The 18703-nt window shown below is 43.3% G+C and overlaps 12 non-coding genes across 12 annotated transcripts; all 12 read right to left on the reverse strand.

Annotated features, from left to right (window-relative positions):
• Window positions 1–1068: 1068 nt before the first annotated feature.
• On the reverse strand, window positions 1069–1187 carry LOC121678623. Its single transcript, XR_006021304.1, has one exon. It is a non-coding gene; the product is annotated as a 5S ribosomal RNA (ribosomal RNA).
• A 347-nt stretch (window positions 1188–1534) lies between these two features.
• Window positions 1535–1653, reverse strand: LOC121678624. Its single transcript, XR_006021305.1, has one exon. It is a non-coding gene; the product is annotated as a 5S ribosomal RNA (ribosomal RNA).
• A 2396-nt stretch (window positions 1654–4049) lies between these two features.
• On the reverse strand, window positions 4050–4168 carry LOC121678625. Its single transcript, XR_006021306.1, has one exon. It is a non-coding gene; the product is annotated as a 5S ribosomal RNA (ribosomal RNA).
• A 347-nt stretch (window positions 4169–4515) lies between these two features.
• On the reverse strand, window positions 4516–4634 carry LOC121678626. Its single transcript, XR_006021307.1, has one exon. It is a non-coding gene; the product is annotated as a 5S ribosomal RNA (ribosomal RNA).
• A 2439-nt stretch (window positions 4635–7073) lies between these two features.
• On the reverse strand, window positions 7074–7192 carry LOC121678627. The gene has a single exon (XR_006021308.1). It is a non-coding gene; the product is annotated as a 5S ribosomal RNA (ribosomal RNA).
• Window positions 7193–7539: 347 nt separating this feature from the next.
• On the reverse strand, window positions 7540–7658 carry LOC121678628. The gene has a single exon (XR_006021309.1). It is a non-coding gene; the product is annotated as a 5S ribosomal RNA (ribosomal RNA).
• Window positions 7659–10051: 2393 nt separating this feature from the next.
• On the reverse strand, window positions 10052–10170 carry LOC121678629. Its single transcript, XR_006021310.1, has one exon. It is a non-coding gene; the product is annotated as a 5S ribosomal RNA (ribosomal RNA).
• A 347-nt stretch (window positions 10171–10517) lies between these two features.
• On the reverse strand, window positions 10518–10636 carry LOC121678630. The gene has a single exon (XR_006021311.1). It is a non-coding gene; the product is annotated as a 5S ribosomal RNA (ribosomal RNA).
• Window positions 10637–13026: 2390 nt separating this feature from the next.
• On the reverse strand, window positions 13027–13145 carry LOC121678631. The gene has a single exon (XR_006021312.1). It is a non-coding gene; the product is annotated as a 5S ribosomal RNA (ribosomal RNA).
• A 347-nt stretch (window positions 13146–13492) lies between these two features.
• On the reverse strand, window positions 13493–13611 carry LOC121678633. Its single transcript, XR_006021314.1, has one exon. It is a non-coding gene; the product is annotated as a 5S ribosomal RNA (ribosomal RNA).
• A 2437-nt stretch (window positions 13612–16048) lies between these two features.
• Window positions 16049–16167, reverse strand: LOC121678634. The gene has a single exon (XR_006021315.1). It is a non-coding gene; the product is annotated as a 5S ribosomal RNA (ribosomal RNA).
• A 347-nt stretch (window positions 16168–16514) lies between these two features.
• On the reverse strand, window positions 16515–16633 carry LOC121678636. Its single transcript, XR_006021316.1, has one exon. It is a non-coding gene; the product is annotated as a 5S ribosomal RNA (ribosomal RNA).
• Between the last annotated feature and the right edge of the window lie 2070 nt (window positions 16634–18703).

The following is an 18703-nucleotide window of genomic DNA, read 5'->3' on the forward strand; positions in this document are numbered from 1 at the left end:
TTGTAAAATAATGTGAAGAAATAGGCTACAAGATAACATGAGTTAACATAAAGCTCTCATATACAGGTATTTTTTTCAGGTCGGGAAAAATGATCTCTGATTAAGACGCCAGATTTGTTTAGATTCTCAACAGATTCTAAAGGTGACACAGCATGGCAAAAACCACTTGGTGTACACCAAGTGAAACTACCACAAGTAAGCTTAACTAAAATAGATGTTAGAAAATATCATTAGAGTAAAAAGCTTTTTTTTTTTTTTTTTTTTTAAAAAGGGAAAAAAAAAGATGAAACACAAAGCACAAAGTAAAAACAAAAAAACAAAAGTGCTGCTTATAAGCAGAGTGAAAACATTTGGGCGACGTTTCGCTGGAGAGAACGGCCCTAATTTACAATTCATGAAATATCAGCTTCATTTCAGAAAGCCTCTCCATATAAACAAGTTACACTTAGCCGACGGGATGCGGAGGCTCCGAGTTAGGTCTGTCTGGCCAGTTAGGAAGGCGCATACAGCTCGCTCGTGTGTGGTGAACGCTAGATACTAGGCTACAGCAAGACAGGCGTTTCACGGGTCCAATTTGCTTTAACTACTGGACGGAAAAAGACACAATTACCTGCTCCAACTGTAGTTCTCGCCTTATGAAATAGGGTCACTGGTGGACAATGATCCATACATGTCCAGAAATATAACACTAACGACTGAAAGCGCGGCGCTCCCCCCAGCGACGGAGACGCGAATGAGCACTTCTCCTTGGCGCACGGCTTATATATAGGCCTGATACGTAATAGGAGACGCACGTCAATCGAATGCTGCGTCTAAATTGACAAGACATTATGCAGTAGCAACTGTTGTCAAGCAAACCTCCATGAAGTACACTGATATCAGCTTATCAAATATCAATTCACACTGCGCGCAAAACCGGGAACTTTGTTTTTTTCAAACGGAGGAAGCAAAAAGTCAAGGGGGGTAGAAAAAGCGCTGGGCGACCAAATGTGTGAAGGAAGGTAGGGAGCAGGCACGCACAGTCAGACGGCCTAAAAAAAATCAGTTGCACTGGCTGAAGGTGAGAAAAGCTTACGGCACCTGGTATTCCCAGGCGGTCTCCCATCCAAGTACTAACCAGGCCCGACGCTGCTTAGCTTCCGAGATCGGACGAGATCGGGCGTGTTCAGCGTGGTATGGCCGTAAGCGAGAGTTACCGGTCAAAGTAGCCTACTTAAAGCCCCTTCAACCCGGCTAGGAGTCACACGCGTGTTACCCGCCTGCCTCTCAGCCCCGAGAACGCCAAGCCAGCTGTTGACAGTCAACTCGTCCTTTTTTTCCCCCCAACCGGTTGCTCGCTTATACATTGTTTTAGAAAATACGTATGCATTTTGACTTGTTTATTTATTTTATGTTTTTGCAAACACAGGAAGCAAACAGTCAAGGGGTAGAAAAATCGCCGGGCAGCCAAAGGTGAACGGAGCAGGCACGCACAGAAAGACAGTCTAAAAAAAATAAATAAAAAGAAACGGTCGCACTGGCTGAAGTTGGGAAAAGCTTACGGCACCTGGTATTCCCAGGCGGTCTCCCATCCAAGTACTAACCAGGCCCGACGCTGCTTAGCTTCCGAGATCGGACGAGATCGGGCGTGTTCAGCGTGGTATGGCCGTAAGCGAAAGCTACCGGTCAAAATAGCCTACTTAAAGCTCCTCCCGCGTGTTACCCGTCTGCCTCTCAGCCCCGAGAGCGCCAGGCCAGCCGATAGAACACTATAACGACGGAAAGCATGGCAGCTCCAGCGACGTGAATGAGCACTTCTCCTTGGCGCACGGCTTATAGACCTGATACGTAACAGCACACACACGTCAATCGAGTGCTGAGTCTAAGTTGACAACATATTATGCAGTAGCAACTGCTGATGAGCAAAACTCCATGAAGTACACTGATATTAGCTTATCAAACATCGATTGACACTGCGCGTAAAAACAGGATCTTTGGTGATTCGCTTTACTTGGAGATCCTGCAACGAGTAGGCTAACTTGTGAGATGTTCATAACAATATTATACAACTTGTGATGTCGACAGGAATGCAGACTATGTGTTCAATAATCAGACGGTGTGAGAGAAAAAAAAAAAAAAAGTTTCATTGTAAGATGGCTTGCAGATTGTGTGCTTTGAGACCCCTGAAGATTTTCTCGTATAGGACGAAATCGGTCGAGGAAACAAATGACAACAATCCTGGATGCGCTTTCTTCTATGCTGTCTACACTTTAATCAGTCGTGGGCTAGACTGAAACAATCAAAAGCACCGACCGGAACGCAGCGGAACCTAAAGAGTGGGCCAGGACATTGGACAGCATCATCCCTTTGCAGCTCTTGGGCGAACCGCTGCCTGACATTACACCGCGGGCTTGTAGCCTACGTCGGATATACAGTGGATTTACAGGCACCCATTTTCATCTTCTTCAAAACATAACGGAGGGGATTGAACACAGCAAGACAAGAATTCTACTAGAAGGTGAAAACTACAGGGACATGGAAAACCAAGCACACAGTTGCTGCTCAACAACAATCTAAACTTTCCCGATGAAAACAAGCATTAAGCTTCACAAAAAAAAAAAAATTGTAAACTGAAGAATACAAGAAAAGCCTATTCAAACTTTGTAACATTTACAATAACTCTTCTTTGTTTTTCCTACAAGCCATTGGTATTGAAAGAAGCATTTGTTTGACCAACGGCACGTATACTTTACTCACAGTTCAACTTGTATTAGGTATAATATACGTTTTATTTACATAGTACCTTTCATACACAGAATGCATCTCAAAGTGCTTTACGTTTGGAGCATTTAACACAATAACGGAGAAAAAGGAAAATAAAACAATAATACAAATAAACAAACCGATAAATAAAACATCAGATATTTAGAATAAAGTAAAGACGAGAATTCAGAGGATGGTAAGGAGATAGATACAATAGCCTAGTAAAACCAGTGCAGTGAATTAGGAAGACCCTGTAAATATCAGCAGTCGAATGTAAAATAATGTGAAGAAATAGGCTACAAGATAACATGAGTTAACATAAAGCTCTCATATACAGGTATTTTTTTCAGGTCGGGAAAAATGATCTCTGATTAAGACGCCAGATTTGTTTGGATTCTCAACAGATTCTAAAGGTGACACGGCATGGCAAAAACCACTTGGTGTACACCAAGTGAAACTACCACAAGTAAGCTTAACTAAAATAGATGTTAGAAAATATCATTAGAGTAAAAAGCTTTTTTTTTTTTTTTTTTTTTAAAAAGGGAAAAAAAAAACAAAAGTGCTGCTTTTAAGCAGAGTGAAAACATTTGGGCGACGTTTCGCTGGAGAGAACGGCCCTAATTTACAATTCATGAAATATCAGCTTCATTTCAGAAAGCCTCTCCATATAAACAAGTTACACTTAGCCGACGGGATGCGGAGGCTCCGAGTTAGGTCTGTCTGGCCAGTTAGGAAGGCGCATACAGCTCGCTCGTGTGTGGTGAACGCTAGATACTAGGCTACAGCAAGACAGGCGTTTCACGGGTCCAATTTGCTTTAACTACTGGACGGAAAAAAGACACAATTACCTGCTCCAACTGTAGTTCTCGCCTTATGAAATAGGGTCACTGGTGGACAATGATCCATACATGTCCAGAAATATAACACTAACGACTGAAAGCGCGGCGCTCCCCCCAGCGACGGAGACGCGAATGAGCACTTCTCCTTGGCGCACGGCTTATATATAGGCCTGATACGTAATAGGAGACGCACGTCAATCGAATGCTGCGTCTAAATTGACAAGACATTATGCAGTAGCAACTGTTGTCAAGCAAACCTCCATGAAGTACACTGATATCAGCTTATCAAATATCAATTCACACTGCGCGCAAAACCGGGAACTTTGTTTTTTTCAAACGGAGGAAGCAAAAAGTCAAGGGGGTAGAAAAAGCGCTGGGCGACCAAATGTGTGAAGGAAGGTAGGGAGCAGGCACGCACAGTCAGACGGCCTAAAAAAAAAATCAGTTGCACTGGCTGAAGGTGAGAAAAGCTTACGGCACCTGGTATTCCCAGGCGGTCTCCCATCCAAGTACTAACCAGGCCCGACGCTGCTTAGCTTCCGAGATCGGACGAGATCGGGCGTGTTCAGCGTGGTATGGCCGTAAGCGAGAGTTACCGGTCAAAGTAGCCTACTTAAAGCCCCTTCAACCCGGCTAGGAGTCACACGCGTGTTACCCGCCTGCCTCTCAGCCCCGAGAACGCCAAGCCAGCTGTTGACAGTCAACTCGTCCTTTTTTTCCCCCCAACCGGTTGCTCGCTTATACATTGTTTTAGAAAATACGTATGCATTTTGACTTGTTTATTTATTTTATGTTTTTGCAAACACAGGAAGCAAACAGTCAAGGGGTAGAAAAATCGCCGGGCAGCCAAAGGTGAACGGAGCAGGCACGCACAGAAAGACAGTCTAAAAAAAATAAATAAAAAGAAACGGTCGCACTGGCTGAAGTTGGGAAAAGCTTACGGCACCTGGTATTCCCAGGCGGTCTCCCATCCAAGTACTAACCAGGCCCGACGCTGCTTAGCTTCCGAGATCGGACGAGATCGGGCGTGTTCAGCGTGGTATGGCCGTAAGCGAAAGCTACCGGTCAAAATAGCCTACTTAAAGCTCCTCCCGCGTGTTACCCGTCTGCCTCTCAGCCCCGAGAGCGCCAGGCCAGCCGATAGAACACTATAACGACGGAAAGCATGGCAGCTCCAGCGACGTGAATGAGCACTTCTCCTTGGCGCACGGCTTATAGACCTGATACGTAACAGCACACACCGTCAATCGAGTGCTGAGTCTAAGTTGACAACATATTATGCAGTAGCAACTGCTGATGAGCAAAACTCCATGAAGTACACTGATATTAGCTTATCAAACATCGATTGACACTGCGCGTAAAAACAGGATCTTTGGTGATTCGCTTTACTTGGAGATCCTGCAACGAGTAGGCTAACTTGTGAGATGTTCAGAACAATATTATACAACTTGTGATGTCGACAGGAATGCAGACTATGTGTTCAATAATCAGACGGTGTGAGAGAAAAAAAAAAAAAAAAAGTTTCATTGTAAGATGGCTTGCAGATTGTGTGCTTTGAGACCCCTGAAGATTTTCTCGTATAGGACGAAATCGGTCGAGGAAACAAATGACAACAATCCTGGATGCGCTTTCTTCTATGCTGTCTACACTTTAATCAGTCGTGGGCTAGACTGAAACAATCAAAAGCACCGACCGGAACGCAGCGGAACCTAAAGAGTGGGCCAGGACATTGGACAGCATCATCCCTTTGCAGCTCTTGGGCGAACCGCTGCCTGACATTACACCGCGGGCTTGTAGCCTACGTCGGATATACAGTGGATTTACAGGCACCCATTTTCATCTTCTTCAAAACATAACGGAGGGGATTGAACACAGCAAGACAAGAATTCTACTAGAAGGTGAAAACTACAGGGACATGGAAAACCAAGCACACAGTTGCTGCTCAACAACAATCTAAACTTTCCCGATGAAAACAAGCATTAAGCTTCACAAAAAAAAAAAAATGTAAACTGAAGAATACAAGAAAAGCCTATTCAAACTTTGTAACATTTACAATAACTCTTCTTTGTTTTTCCTACAAGCCATTGGTATTGAAAGAAGCATTTGTTTGACCAACGGCACGTATACTTTACTCACAGTTCAACTTGTATTAGGTATAATATACGTTTTATTTACATAGTACCTTTCATACACAGAATGCATCTCAAAGTGCTTTACGTTTGGAGCATTTAACACAATAATGGAGAAAAAGGAAAATAATTAAAAAAAAAAAATAATACAAATAAACAAACCGATAAATAAAACATCAGATATTTAGAATAAAGTAAAGACGAGAATTCAGAGGATGGTAAGGAGATAGATACAATAGCCTAGTAAAACCAGTGCAGTGAATCAGGAAGACCCTGTAAATATCAGCAGTCGAATGTAAAATAATGTGAAGAAATAGGCTACAAGATAACATGAGTTAACATAAAGCTCTCATATACAGGTATTTTTTTCAGGTCGGGAAAAATGATCTCTGATTAAGACGCCAGATTTGTTTAGATTCTCAACAGATTCTAAAGGTGACACAGCATGGCAAAAACCACTTGGTGTACACCAAGTGAAACTACCACAAGTAAGCTTAACTAAAATAGATGTTAGAAAATATCATTAGAGTAAAAAGCTTTTTTTTTTTTTTTTTTTTTTAAAAAGGGAAAAAAAAAGATGAAACACAAAGCACAAAGTAAAAACAAAAAAACAAAAGTGCTGCTTATAAGCAGAGTGAAAACATTTGGGCGACGTTTCGCTGGAGAGAACGGCCCTAATTTACAATTCATGAAATATCAGCTTCATTTCAGAAAGCCTCTCCATATAAACAAGTTACACTTAGCCGACGGGATGCGGAGGCTCCGAGTTAGGTCTGTCTGGCCAGTTAGGAAGGCGCATACAGCTCGCTCGTGTGTGGTGAACGCTAGATACTAGGCTACAGCAAGACAGGCGTTTCACGGGTCCAATTTGCTTTAACTACTGGACGGAAAAAGACACAATTACCTGCTCCAACTGTAGTTCTCGCCTTATGAAATAGGGTCACTGGTGGACAATGATCCATACATGTCCAGAAATATAACACTAACGACTGAAAGCGCGGCGCTCCCCCCAGCGACGGAGACGCGAATGAGCACTTCTCCTTGGCGCACGGCTTATATATAGGCCTGATACGTAATAGGAGACGCACGTCAATCGAATGCTGCGTCTAAATTGACAAGACATTATGCAGTAGCAACTGTTGTCAAGCAAACCTCCATGAAGTACACTGATATCAGCTTATCAAATATCAATTCACACTGCGCGCAAAACCGGGAACTTTGTTTTTTTCAAACGGAGGAAGCAAAAAGTCAAGGGGGTAGAAAAAGCGCTGGGCGACCAAATGTGTGAAGGAAGGTAGGGAGCAGGCACGCACAGTCAGACGGCCTAAAAAAAAAATCAGTTGCACTGGCTGAAGGTGAGAAAAGCTTACGGCACCTGGTATTCCCAGGCGGTCTCCCATCCAAGTACTAACCAGGCCCGACGCTGCTTAGCTTCCGAGATCGGACGAGATCGGGCGTGTTCAGCGTGGTATGGCCGTAAGCGAGAGTTACCGGTCAAAGTAGCCTACTTAAAGCCCCTTCAACCCGGCTAGGAGTCACACGCGTGTTACCCGCCTGCCTCTCAGCCCCGAGAACGCCAAGCCAGCTGTTGACAGTCAACTCGTCCTTTTTTTCCCCCCAACCGGTTGCTCGCTTATACATTGTTTTAGAAAATACGTATGCATTTTGACTTGTTTATTTATTTTATGTTTTTGCAAACACAGGAAGCAAACAGTCAAGGGGTAGAAAAATCGCCGGGCAGCCAAAGGTGAACGGAGCAGGCACGCACAGAAAGACAGTCTAAAAAAAATAAATAAAAAGAAACGGTCGCACTGGCTGAAGTTGGGAAAAGCTTACGGCACCTGGTATTCCCAGGCGGTCTCCCATCCAAGTACTAACCAGGCCCGACGCTGCTTAGCTTCCGAGATCGGACGAGATCGGGCGTGTTCAGCGTGGTATGGCCGTAAGCGAAAGCTACCGGTCAAAATAGCCTACTTAAAGCTCCTCCCGCGTGTTACCCGTCTGCCTCTCAGCCCCGAGAGCGCCAGGCCAGCCGATAGAACACTATAACGACGGAAAGCATGGCAGCTCCAGCGACGTGAATGAGCACTTCTCCTTGGCGCACGGCTTATAGACCTGATACGTAACAGCACACACACGTCAATCGAGTGCTGAGTCTAAGTTGACAACATATTATGCAGTAGCAACTGCTGATGAGCAAAACTCCATGAAGTACACTGATATTAGCTTATCAAACATCGATTGACACTGCGCGTAAAAACAGGATCTTTGGTGATTCGCTTTACTTGGAGATCCTGCAACGAGTAGGCTAACTTGTGAGATGTTCAGAACAATATTATACAACTTGTGATGTCGACAGGAATGCAGACTATGTGTTCAATAATCAGACGGTGTGAGAGAAAAAAAAAAAAAAAAGTTTCATTGTAAGATGGCTTGCAGATTGTGTGCTTTGAGACCCCTGAAGATTTTCTCGTATAGGACGAAATCGGTCGAGGAAACAAATGACAACAATCCTGGATGCGCTTTCTTCTATGCTGTCTACACTTTAATCAGTCGTGGGCTAGACTGAAACAATCAAAAGCACCGACCGGAACGCAGCGGAACCTAAAGAGTGGGCCAGGACATTGGACAGCATCATCCCTTTGCAGCTCTTGGGCGAACCGCTGCCTGACATTACACCGCGGGCTTGTAGCCTACGTCGGATATACAGTGGATTTACAGGCACCCATTTTCATCTTCTTCAAAACATAACGGAGGGGATTGAACACAGCAAGACAAGAATTCTACTAGAAGGTGAAAACTACAGGGACATGGAAAACCAAGCACACAGTTGCTGCTCAACAACAATCTAAACTTTCCCGATGAAAACAAGCATTAAGCTTCACAAAAAAAAAAATTGTAAACTGAAGAATACAAGAAAAGCCTATTCAAACTTTGTAACATTTACAATAACTCTTCTTTGTTTTTCCTACAAGCCATTGGTATTGAAAGAAGCATTTGTTTGACCAACGGCACGTATACTTTACTCACAGTTCAACTTGTATTAGGTATAATATACGTTTTATTTACATAGTACCTTTCATACACAGAATGCATCTCAAAGTGCTTTACGTTTGGAGCATTTAACACAATAACGGAGAAAAAGGAAAATAAAACAATAATACAAATAAACAAACCGATAAATAAAACATCAGATATTTAGAATAAAGTAAAGACGAGAATTCAGAGGATGGTAAGGAGATAGATACAATAGCCTAGTAAAACCAGTGCAGTGAATTAGGAAGACCCTGTAAATATCAGCAGTCGAATGTAAAATAATGTGAAGAAATAGGCTACAAGATAACATGAGTTAACATAAAGCTCTCATATACAGGTATTTTTTTCAGGTCGGGAAAAATGATCTCTGATTAAGACGCCAGATTTGTTTGGATTCTCAACAGATTCTAAAGGTGACACGGCATGGCAAAAACCACTTGGTGTACACCAAGTGAAACTACCACAAGTAAGCTTAACTAAAATAGATGTTAGAAAATATCATTAGAGTAAAAAGCTTTTTTTTTTTTTTTTTTTTAAAAAGGGAAAAAAAAAACAAAAGTGCTGCTTTTAAGCAGAGTGAAAACATTTGGGCGACGTTTCGCTGGAGAGAACGGCCCTAATTTACAATTCATGAAATATCAGCTTCATTTCAGAAAGCCTCTCCATATAAACAAGTTACACTTAGCCGACGGGATGCGGAGGCTCCGAGTTAGGTCTGTCTGGCCAGTTAGGAAGGCGCATACAGCTCGCTCGTGTGTGGTGAACGCTAGATACTAGGCTACAGCAAGACAGGCGTTTCACGGGTCCAATTTGCTTTAACTACTGGACGGAAAAAGACACAATTACCTGCTCCAACTGTAGTTCTCGCCTTATGAAATAGGGTCACTGGTGGACAATGATCCATACATGTCCAGAAATATAACACTAACGACTGAAAGCGCGGCGCTCCCCCCAGCGACGGAGACGCGAATGAGCACTTCTCCTTGGCGCACGGCTTATATATAGGCCTGATACGTAATAGGAGACGCACGTCAATCGAATGCTGCGTCTAAATTGACAAGACATTATGCAGTAGCAACTGTTGTCAAGCAAACCTCCATGAAGTACACTGATATCAGCTTATCAAATATCAATTCACACTGCGCGCAAAACCGGGAACTTTGTTTTTTTCAAACGGAGGAAGCAAAAAGTCAAGGGGGTAGAAAAAGCGCTGGGCGACCAAATGTGTGAAGGAAGGTAGGGAGCAGGCACGCACAGTCAGACGGCCTAAAAAAAAAATCAGTTGCACTGGCTGAAGGTGAGAAAAGCTTACGGCACCTGGTATTCCCAGGCGGTCTCCCATCCAAGTACTAACCAGGCCCGACGCTGCTTAGCTTCCGAGATCGGACGAGATCGGGCGTGTTCAGCGTGGTATGGCCGTAAGCGAGAGTTACCGGTCAAAGTAGCCTACTTAAAGCCCCTTCAACCCGGCTAGGAGTCACACGCGTGTTACCCGCCTGCCTCTCAGCCCCGAGAACGCCAAGCCAGCTGTTGACAGTCAACTCGTCCTTTTTTTCCCCCCAACCGGTTGCTCGCTTATACATTGTTTTAGAAAATACGTATGCATTTTGACTTGTTTATTTATTTTATGTTTTTGCAAACACAGGAAGCAAACAGTCAAGGGGTAGAAAAATCGCCGGGCAGCCAAAGGTGAACGGAGCAGGCACGCACAGAAAGACAGTCTAAAAAAAATAAATAAAAAGAAACGGTCGCACTGGCTGAAGTTGGGAAAAGCTTACGGCACCTGGTATTCCCAGGCGGTCTCCCATCCAAGTACTAACCAGGCCCGACGCTGCTTAGCTTCCGAGATCGGACGAGATCGGGCGTGTTCAGCGTGGTATGGCCGTAAGCGAAAGCTACCGGTCAAAATAGCCTACTTAAAGCTCCTCCCGCGTGTTACCCGTCTGCCTCTCAGCCCCGAGAGCGCCAGGCCAGCCGATAGAACACTATAACGACGGAAAGCATGGCAGCTCCAGCGACGTGAATGAGCACTTCTCCTTGGCGCACGGCTTATAGACCTGATACGTAACAGCACACACACGTCAATCGAGTGCTGAGTCTAAGTTGACAACATATTATGCAGTAGCAACTGCTGATGAGCAAAACTCCATGAAGTACACTGATATTAGCTTATCAAACATCGATTGACACTGCGCGTAAAAACAGGATCTTTGGTGATTCGCTTTACTTGGAGATCCTGCAACGAGTAGGCTAACTTGTGAGATGTTCAGAACAATATTATACAACTTGTGATGTCGACAGGAATGCAGACTATGTGTTCAATAATCAGACGGTGTGAGAGAGAAAAAAAAAAAAAGTTTCATTGTAAGATGGCTTGCAGATTGTGTGCTTTGAGACCCCTGAAGATTTTCTCGTATAGGACGAAATCGGTCGAGGAAACAAATGACAACAATCCTGGATGCGCTTTCTTCTATGCTGTCTACACTTTAATCAGTCGTGGGCTAGACTGAAACAATCAAAAGCACCGACCGGAACGCAGCGGAACCTAAAGAGTGGGCCAGGACATTGGACAGCATCATCCCTTTGCAGCTCTTGGGCGAACCGCTGCCTGACATTACACCGCGGGCTTGTAGCCTACGTCGGATATACAGTGGATTTACAGGCACCCATTTTCATCTTCTTCAAAACATAACGGAGGGGATTGAACACAGCAAGACAAGAATTCTACTAGAAGGTGAAAACTACAGGGACATGGAAAACCAAGCACACAGTTGCTGCTCAACAACAATCTAAACTTTCCCGATGAAAACAAGCATTAAGCTTCACAAAAAAAAAAATTGTAAACTGAAGAATACAAGAAAAGCCTATTCAAACTTTGTAACATTTACAATAACTCTTCTTTGTTTTTCCTACAAGCCATTGGTATTGAAAGAAGCATTTGTTTGACCAACGGCACGTATACTTTACTCACAGTTCAACTTGTATTAGGTATAATATACGTTTTATTTACATAGTACCTTTCATACACAGAATGCATCTCAAAGTGCTTTACGTTTGGAGCATTTAACACAATAACGGAGAAAAAGGAAAATAAAACAATAATACAAATAAACAAACCGATAAATAAAACATCAGATATTTAGAATAAAGTAAAGACGAGAATTCAGAGGATGGTAAGGAGATAGATACAATAGCCTAGTAAAACCAGTGCAGTGAATTAGGAAGACCCTGTAAATATCAGCAGTCGAATGTAAAATAATGTGAAGAAATAGGCTACAAGATAACATGAGTTAACATAAAGCTCTCATATACAGGTATTTTTTTCAGGTCGGGAAAAATGATCTCTGATTAAGACGCCAGATTTGTTTGGATTCTCAACAGATTCTAAAGGTGACACGGCATGGCAAAAACCACTTGGTGTACACCAAGTGAAACTACCACAAGTAAGCTTAACTAAAATAGATGTTAGAAAATATCATTAGAGTAAAAAGCTTTTTTTTTTTTTTTTTTTTAAAAAGGGAAAAAAAAAACAAAAGTGCTGCTTTTAAGCAGAGTGAAAACATTTGGGCGACGTTTCGCTGGAGAGAACGGCCCTAATTTACAATTCATGAAATATCAGCTTCATTTCAGAAAGCCTCTCCATATAAACAAGTTACACTTAGCCGACGGGATGCGGAGGCTCCGAGTTAGGTCTGTCTGGCCAGTTAGGAAGGCGCATACAGCTCGCTCGTGTGTGGTGAACGCTAGATACTAGGCTACAGCAAGACAGGCGTTTCACGGGTCCAATTTGCTTTAACTACTGGACGGAAAAAGACACAATTACCTGCTCCAACTGTAGTTCTCGCCTTATGAAATAGGGTCACTGGTGGACAATGATCCATACATGTCCAGAAATATAACACTAACGACTGAAAGCGCGGCGCTCCCCCCAGCGACGGAGACGCGAATGAGCACTTCTCCTTGGCGCACGGCTTATATATAGGCCTGATACGTAATAGGAGACGCACGTCAATCGAATGCTGCGTCTAAATTGACAAGACATTATGCAGTAGCAACTGTTGTCAAGCAAACCTCCATGAAGTACACTGATATCAGCTTATCAAATATCAATTCACACTGCGCGCAAAACCGGGAACTTTGTTTTTTTCAAACGGAGGAAGCAAAAAGTCAAGGGGGTAGAAAAAGCGCTGGGCGACCAAATGTGTGAAGGAAGGTAGGGAGCAGGCACGCACAGTCAGACGGCCTAAAAAAAATCAGTTGCACTGGCTGAAGGTGAGAAAAGCTTACGGCACCTGGTATTCCCAGGCGGTCTCCCATCCAAGTACTAACCAGGCCCGACGCTGCTTAGCTTCCGAGATCGGACGAGATCGGGCGTGTTCAGCGTGGTATGGCCGTAAGCGAGAGTTACCGGTCAAAGTAGCCTACTTAAAGCCCCTTCAACCCGGCTAGGAGTCACACGCGTGTTACCCGCCTGCCTCTCAGCCCCGAGAACGCCAAGCCAGCTGTTGACAGTCAACTCGTCCTTTTTCCCCCCCCAACCGGTTGCTCGCTTATACATTGTTTTAGAAAATACGTATGCATTTTGACTTGTTTATTTATTTTATGTTTTTGCAAACACAGGAAGCAAACAGTCAAGGGGTAGAAAAATCGCCGGGCAGCCAAAGGTGAACGGAGCAGGCACGCACAGAAAGACAGTCTAAAAAAAATAAATAAAAAGAAACGGTCGCACTGGCTGAAGTTGGGAAAAGCTTACGGCACCTGGTATTCCCAGGCGGTCTCCCATCCAAGTACTAACCAGGCCCGACGCTGCTTAGCTTCCGAGATCGGACGAGATCGGGCGTGTTCAGCGTGGTATGGCCGTAAGCGAAAGCTACCGGTCAAAATAGCCTACTTAAAGCTCCTCCCGCGTGTTACCCGTCTGCCTCTCAGCCCCGAGAGCGCCAGGCCAGCCGATAGAACACTATAACGACGGAAAGCATGGCAGCTCCAGCGACGTGAATGAGCACTTCTCCTTGGCGCACGGCTTATAGACCTGATACGTAACAGCACACACACGTCAATCGAGTGCTGAGTCTAAGTTGACAACATATTATGCAGTAGCAACTGCTGATGAGCAAAACTCCATGAAGTACACTGATATTAGCTTATCAAACATCGATTGACACTGCGCGTAAAAACAGGATCTTTGGTGATTCGCTTTACTTGGAGATCCTGCAACGAGTAGGCTAACTTGTGAGATGTTCAGAACAATATTATACAACTTGTGATGTCGACAGGAATGCAGACTATGTGTTCAATAATCAGACGGTGTGAGAGAAAAAAAAAAAAAAAAGTTTCATTGTAAGATGGCTTGCAGATTGTGTGCTTTGAGACCCCTGAAGATTTTCTCGTATAGGACGAAATCGGTCGAGGAAACAAATGACAACAATCCTGGATGCGCTTTCTTCTATGCTGTCTACACTTTAATCAGTCGTGGGCTAGACTGAAACAATCAAAAGCACCGACCGGAACGCAGCGGAACCTAAAGAGTGGGCCAGGACATTGGACAGCATCATCCCTTTGCAGCTCTTGGGCGAACCGCTGCCTGACATTACACCGCGGGCTTGTAGCCTACGTCGGATATACAGTGGATTTACAGGCACCCATTTTCATCTTCTTCAAAACATAACGGAGGGGATTGAACACAGCAAGACAAGAATTCTACTAGAAGGTGAAAACTACAGGGACATGGAAAACCAAGCACACAGTTGCTGCTCAACAACAATCTAAACTTTCCCGATGAAAACAAGCATTAAGCTTCACAAAAAAAAAAAAATGTAAACTGAAGAATACAAGAAAAGCCTATTCAAACTTTGTAACATTTACAATAACTCTTCTTTGTTTTTCCTACAAGCCATTGGTATTGAAAGAAGCATTTGTTTGACCAACGGCACGTATACTTTACTCACAGTTCAACTTGTATTAGGTATAATATACGTTTTATTTACATAGTACCTTTCATACACAGAATGCATCTCAAAGTGCTTTACGTTTGGAGCATTTAACACAATAATGGAGAAAAAGGAAAATAATTAAAAAAAAAAAAATAATACAAATAAACAAACCGATAAATAAAACATCAGATATTTAGAATAAAGTAAAGACGAGAATTCAGAGGATGGTAAGGAGATAGATACAATAGCCTAGTAAAACCAGTGCAGTGAATCAGGAAGACCCTGTAAATATCAGCAGTCGAATGTAAAATAATGTGAAGAAATAGGCTACAAGATAACATGAGTTAACATAAAGCTCTCATATACAGGTATTTTTTTCAGGTCGGGAAAAATGATCTCTGATTAAGACGCCAGATTTGTTTAGATTCTCAACAGATTCTAAAGGTGACACAGCATGGCAAAAACCACTTGGTGTACACCAAGTGAAACTACCACAAGTAAGCTTAACTAAAATAGATGTTAGAAAATATCATTAGAGTAAAAAGCTTTTTTTTTTTTTTTTTTTTTAAAAAGGGAAAAAAAAAGATGAAACACAAAGCACAAAGTAAAAACAAAAAAACAAAAGTGCTGCTTTTAAGCAGAGTGAAAACATTTGGGCGACGTTTCGCTGGAGAGAACGGCCCTAATTTACAATTCATGAAATATCAGCTTCATTTCAGAAAGCCTCTCCATATAAACAAGTTACACTTAGCCGACGGGATGCGGAGGCTCCGAGTTAGGTCTGTCTGGCCAGTTAGGAAGGCGCATACAGCTCGCTCGTGTGTGGTGAACGCTAGATACTAGGCTACAGCAAGACAGGCGTTTCACGGGTCCAATTTGCTTTAACTACTGGACGGAAAAAGACACAATTACCTGCTCCAACTGTAGTTCTCGCCTTATGAAATAGGGTCACTGGTGGACAATGATCCATACATGTCCAGAAATATAACACTAACGACTGAAAGCGCGGCGCTCCCCCCAGCGACGGAGACGCGAATGAGCACTTCTCCTTGGCGCACGGCTTATATATAGGCCTGATACGTAATAGGAGACGCACGTCAATCGAATGCTGCGTCTAAATTGACAAGACATTATGCAGTAGCAACTGTTGTCAAGCAAACCTCCATGAAGTACACTGATATCAGCTTATCAAATATCAATTCACACTGCGCGCAAAACCGGGAACTTTGTTTTTTTCAAACGGAGGAAGCAAAAAGTCAAGGGGGTAGAAAAAGCGCTGGGCGACCAAATGTGTGAAGGAAGGTAGGGAGCAGGCACGCACAGTCAGACGGCCTAAAAAAAATCAGTTGCACTGGCTGAAGGTGAGAAAAGCTTACGGCACCTGGTATTCCCAGGCGGTCTCCCATCCAAGTACTAACCAGGCCCGACGCTGCTTAGCTTCCGAGATCGGACGAGATCGGGCGTGTTCAGCGTGGTATGGCCGTAAGCGAGAGTTACCGGTCAAAGTAGCCTACTTAAAGCCCCTTCAACCCGGCTAGGAGTCACACGCGTGTTACCCGCCTGCCTCTCAGCCCCGAGAACGCCAAGCCAGCTGTTGACAGTCAACTCGTCCTTTTTCCCCCCCCAACCGGTTGCTCGCTTATACATTGTTTTAGAAAATACGTATGCATTTTGACTTGTTTATTTATTTTATGTTTTTGCAAACACAGGAAGCAAACAGTCAAGGGGTAGAAAAATCGCCGGGCAGCCAAAGGTGAACGGAGCAGGCACGCACAGAAAGACAGTCTAAAAAAAATAAATAAAAAGAAACGGTCGCACTGGCTGAAGTTGGGAAAAGCTTACGGCACCTGGTATTCCCAGGCGGTCTCCCATCCAAGTACTAACCAGGCCCGACGCTGCTTAGCTTCCGAGATCGGACGAGATCGGGCGTGTTCAGCGTGGTATGGCCGTAAGCGAAAGCTACCGGTCAAAATAGCCTACTTAAAGCTCCTCCCGCGTGTTACCCGTCTGCCTCTCAGCCCCGAGAGCGCCAGGCCAGCCGATAGAACACTATAACGACGGAAAGCATGGCAGCTCCAGCGACGTGAATGAGCACTTCTCCTTGGCGCACGGCTTATAGACCTGATACGTAACAGCACACACACGTCAATCGAGTGCTGAGTCTAAGTTGACAACATATTATGCAGTAGCAACTGCTGATGAGCAAAACTCCATGAAGTACACTGATATTAGCTTATCAAACATCGATTGACACTGCGCGTAAAAACAGGATCTTTGGTGATTCGCTTTACTTGGAGATCCTGCAACGAGTAGGCTAACTTGTGAGATTTTCAGAACAATATTATACAACTTGTGATGTCGACAGGAATGCAGACTATGTGTTCAATAATCAGACGGTGTGAGAGAAAAAAAAAAAAAAAAGTTTCATTGTAAGATGGCTTGCAGATTGTGTGCTTTGAGACCCCTGAAGATTTTCTCGTATAGGACGAAATCGGTCGAGGAAACAAATGACAACAATCCTGGATGCGCTTTCTTCTATGCTGTCTACACTTTAATCAGTCGTGGGCTAGACTGAAACAATCAAAAGCACCGACCGGAACGCAGCGGAACCTAAAGAGTGGGCCAGGACATTGGACAGCATCATCCCTTTGCAGCTCTTGGGCGAACCGCTGCCTGACATTACACCGCGGGCTTGTAGCCTACGTCGGATATACAGTGGATTTACAGGCACCCATTTTCATCTTCTTCAAAACATAACGGAGGGGATTGAACACAGCAAGACAAGAATTCTACTAGAAGGTGAAAACTACAGGGACATGGAAAACCAAGCACACAGTTGCTGCTCAACAACAATCTAAACTTTCCCGATGAAAACAAGCATTAAGCTTCACAAAAAAAAAAAAATGTAAACTGAAGAATACAAGAAAAGCCTATTCAAACTTTGTAACATTTACAATAACTCTTCTTTGTTTTTCCTACAAGCCATTGGTATTGAAAGAAGCATTTGTTTGACCAACGGCACGTATACTTTACTCACAGTTCAACTTGTATTAGGTATAATATACGTTTTATTTACATAGTACCTTTCATACACAGAATGCATCTCAAAGTGCTTTACGTTTGGAGCATTTAACACAATAATGGAGAAAAAGGAAAATAATTAAAAAAAAAAAAATAATACAAATAAACAAACCGATAAATAAAACATCAGATATTTAGAATAAAGTAAAGACGAGAATTCAGAGGATGGTAAGGAGATAGATACAATAGCCTAGTAAAACCAGTGCAGTGAATCAGGAAGACCCTGTAAATATCAGCAGTCGAATGTAAAATAATGTGAAGAAATAGGCTACAAGATAACATGAGTTAACATAAAGCTCTCATATACAGGTATTTTTTTCAGGTCGGGAAAAATGATCTCTGATTAAGACGCCAGATTTGTTTAGATTCTCAACAGATTCTAAAGGTGACACAGCATGGCAAAAACCACTTGGTGTACACCAAGTGAAACTACCACAAGTAAGCTTAACTAAAATAGATGTTAGAAAATATCATTAGAGTAAAAAGCTTTTTTTTTTTTTTTTTTTTTAAAAAGGGAAAAAAAAAGATGAAACACAAAGCACAAAGTAAAAACAAAAAAACAAAAGTGCTGCTTTTAAGCAGAGTGAAAACATTTGGGCGACGTTTCGCTGGAGAGAACGGCCCTAATTTACAATTCATGAAATATCAGCTTCATTTCAGAAAGCCTCTCCATATAAACAAGTTACACTTAGCCGACGGGATGCGGAGGCTCCGAGTTAGGTCTGTCTGGCCAGTTAGGAAGGCGCATACAGCTCGCTCGTGTGTGGTGAACGCTAGATACTAGGCTACAGCAAGACAGGCGTTTCACGGGTCCAATTTGCTTTAACTACTGGACGGAAAAAGACACAATTACCTGCTCCAACTGTAGTTCTCGCCTTATGAAATAGGGTCACTGGTGGACAATGATCCATACATGTCCAGAAATATAACACTAACGACTGAA

This window comes from Alosa sapidissima, chromosome 12 (assembly GCF_018492685.1).
Source record: "Alosa sapidissima isolate fAloSap1 chromosome 12, fAloSap1.pri, whole genome shotgun sequence".
In the NCBI taxonomy this organism is placed as follows: Eukaryota; Metazoa; Chordata; class Actinopteri; order Clupeiformes; family Clupeidae; genus Alosa; species Alosa sapidissima.